The 4,129-nt window shown below is 35.5% G+C and overlaps 1 pseudogene; it reads left to right on the top strand.

The window, feature by feature from the left end:
• Positions 1-2,058: 2,058 nt before the first annotated feature.
• On the top strand, positions 2,059-2,672 carry LOC125035085 (annotated as a pseudogene).
• The last annotated feature ends 1,457 nt before the right edge of the window (positions 2,673-4,129 follow it).

The following is a 4,129-nucleotide window of genomic DNA, read 5'->3' as shown; positions in this document are numbered from 1 at the left end:
TAGACTGTCAGTCCTGACGCTCAAATATTGATGAGATAATTTTCATTCGGGCCTCACTTTAACCTTTGAGTCCCAATGACTATTTCATCTTCCACGGAAACGTTTTACCGGCTTCCGTGATTATCAGTTATGAAGGTCATTGGCTCAATCTGAAGAGCTGAAGCCGATTGAATCACGAGGTAGTTATACAAGCTTAATTCATTATCGTATTTTATGTCAGTTTAACTCAAAGCACTCGAGTAGCGTTTCGCAATTAGTATTGCATATTGATGTGTACTAATGTCAGTAATGCAATTACAAATCATATGAGGGAGTATGATTATTGTATGAATTATAATCGAAATTATCATAATGAAAAACTGCCACATGAACTATAACTAAATGATAATAATAACTGCAGTTATAACGATACCAGTCAAAACACTGCAAATGAGTAATAGCGGGAATAATCGTACAACCGATATTCCATGCCGATATAATCACATCCTCAAGAAAGGAAAACTATCCATGCCTTACTGCATGCTATTCTTCCTCCGCTGAATTTAAAAAGATACTAATATTGCTGGGTGCAAACCAAGAGAAATAATCATATTTTGTCCACGTGTGTTCCCGGAAAAGTAGATTGTCGCAGTCCTATTATTGTAAATGTCTTTTCTTTTTTTCATATATCAATATAAACACTTGCCTACAGTTCTTAAGTACAAATTATACAATTCTTCTACTACTTTTTTCCTGAAATAAAGACATTGGGCAGGCCAAATATCAAGGAAGGCAAAATAGGTAATGGTACTCGTTATGAAATGCACAAGTAATGAAAGTGACGTGTTTAGATAATAATTACTATATACACATGATCAAAAACTACTCGCTTACCCTCACGCCTGGTTCTATTCTTTATATTAGTTTTAGAAATAGTAATCCTGTTATGATACTTTCTCAACGTGTGTTCTCGGGCACTAGAGATTAATGAAAAATTAAATTCCAAAAATATTGGAACGGTATTTATTTCATCATACTGAACGCAATTCCGGAATGAAGATAAAATATCGAAATGACATTGCGGATAAGACTCAAAACTAGAGCGCTTTCCGGAATTACACGAAACGATGAAATTTGATGAGATATTTGTAAATCAAACACCATCTTCGCTTCGAGTTTTAACGAGTAAACGGAAAGTACTGACATTTACATTTATGATCTTGAAGTTGGAAGCATTTAAGGCATTGAGTGGCTTGTGTCTCTGGTAATTGTATGATGCTTAACAAATGCAGATAATTCTGCATTGGTGATAAATGCAGTTGCTCGGCCTTCAATGGGAATGCAGAATAGAATAACAATAAAAGAGAAGAAAAACAATCACTAGAATAAAAAGAAAAGAAATAAAATTTGTAGATCACAACAAAAAAGAAAAAAAATCTGTAGAATATATATACCAATACTTACCATGGCATAAATAAATGAATAAAAACTGTACAAGGAAATTACACAACGAAAGAAAAAATCTGTTGAAGGAAAAAGAAAAATTAAATTCTGTAAAGTAATAAAAAAAGATGAATGAAAATCTGTAGATGTGTAACCACAATTACTACACATCCAGAGCAAAACCAAAGCGAAAACGAAATGGAAGGTAAAGAAGTCACCTTAGCTACACGTATGCAATACACACAAATACATACAAACACACACACATATACATATATATATATACACACACAGCTATCTTTCTCTATATAGGTAGGCTACTGTATACCATATACAAATATGTGCATATGCATATATATGTACATGTGTGTCTGTATTTGTCTGTCTTGTGTCATTATTCATTATTCGCCGTACATCACAGGCTGCAACCCAGTTTTTCAGGACAATGTCTGAGCGGCTACACTGACCTCGGACCAACCCTTCACCTCTCGTATATATAGCCTAGCTATCTTTAGCTGACCATCACACTCACGCTCACAGCCTCTCATCATGAAGACCGTAAGTGACCGTCATGAGAAACTTAACTAACGAGCTTTGCATAGGAATGAACGACATAAGAAACAGTTTGTAATTTACATGCTCTTTTAGGCCGTCATCCTCGCCCTTGTCTCTGTGGCCATGGCCGCCAAACTGCCCACCGAGGACCTTCCTGTGGCCATCCTCCGCAGCAGCCAAGTCAACCCCGACGAGAACGGCGCCCACAGCTCCGACTTCGAGGCCGAGAACGGCATCGTGTTCCAGTTCTCTGGCAAAGAGGCTGAAGAGGGCGGCGCCAACATGGTCGGATACTTCGCGTAAGGGAATACTGAATTCTGTTTTTTATCTATTTATTTACTTTTTCTTTACGGCAATCTAGAGTGTGTATTAAACGCTCACAAAGTATAATTTGCATGACGAATCTTCTTTCAGCTACCCCCAGGAGGACGGCTCTCTGGCCGAAGTGAAATTCGTGGCCGACGAGAACGGCTTCCAGCCCGAGTCCTCCCTCCTGCCCGTGGCCCCCGCCTTCCCCCACCCCATCCCCCAGTTCGTCCTCGACCAGATCGAGTTCGCCCGCCTCGAGGACGAGCGCAAGGCCCTTGAGGATGAAGAGTAGATGGTCCTTTAAATTTTAGTGTAAAAATCAGCAGTGATACTATGACGAGCTTTATATCTATTTATATTTTGAGTTATTAAATGGATTAACTCTATTCATGCTTTTTACCACCGTCCTTTCCTATTACACACTTGCATACCCATGTCATGGCCATGGCCCTTCTCACTTGCTGGTTTTTCATTAGGTGAGAGAGTTATTTAGGGGAAACGGGAACTAAATAAAGACTCACGAATTCTCTGCCTGCAACTTCATCTAATACGGAGGAATACCTTGCCATTAATTCACTTGCACTGAATCCCTGCAACCACAAATGTACAAAAATATGCCTTTAACTGATATCCACTTCCTTGTTGCCAGCAGCCTCGTTCTCAGTAGGCCCTACACACACACACAAACACACACACACACGCACACACTCACACACACACATATATAAACACATATACACACTCACACGTACATATGAATGAATAAATAAACAAATATATGTGTGTGTTTGTACACACACATAAATGTATATTCATACATATATAAATATATATATATGCATTTATATACATATGTATACATATATATACACATATATATATAAATAAATATATATATATATATATATATATATATATATATATGTGTGTGTGATATATTTATATATATATGTATATATATGAATATATATAAATATATATATATATATATATATATATATGTGTGTGTGTGTGTGTGTGTGTGTGTGTGTGTGTGTGTGTTTGTAGACACACACACATATATATTTATATATATATGTGTGTGTGTATCAGTGCAAACATCCAATCACACACATACACAAACATACACCATAAGCACATACACACACACACACAAACATACACACACACATATATATATAAAGATATAATGAGTGTAATAATAATATTAATTTTAGTAGTAGTATTAATGATGATGATAATAATAATACTGCTGATAATAATGTGATAATAATGATGACATATTCTGGGAGCAAGATAGAACTGAAATACGCACGTTACCTCAGCATTCTATGAAATACATTAATATTAAACACAAGAAGGTAATCAATTTTATCTTTAATAACCAACTTGTCTAAGTCCACAGGCGAAGGCAACCTCTAATATATTTGACGTATGGTTATGATATACCACGATAACGTTACATAACAAAAGCAGGCTATAACGAAATTATTTCTTTTAGTTGAGTGATTCCTAACACTGTATTTCCATTTGCTATTAACAATGATGCCCCAAGAATTAAATTCGTAAATATATATAAAACTGAATCAGCAAAATAAATCAAACGAAAAATAGTGCAAAACTAATAACATATTTCTGCCTCACGCTTGCAGAACAAATATGAATTTACAAATATAAATATATATATACAGATATATATGTATACACACACTACACACACACACACACACACACACACACACACACACATATATATATATATATATATGTGTGTGTGTGTGTGTGTGTGTGTGTGTGTATGTATATATACACATGTAAATATATATGTGCATGTATATATACA

Source organism: Penaeus chinensis, chromosome 2, assembly GCF_019202785.1.
Source record: "Penaeus chinensis breed Huanghai No. 1 chromosome 2, ASM1920278v2, whole genome shotgun sequence".
Classification (NCBI taxonomy): Eukaryota; Metazoa; Arthropoda; class Malacostraca; order Decapoda; family Penaeidae; genus Penaeus; species Penaeus chinensis.
The sequence above is the reverse complement of the archived record's forward strand: the minus strand, read 5'-3'. Positions and strand labels throughout refer to the sequence as shown.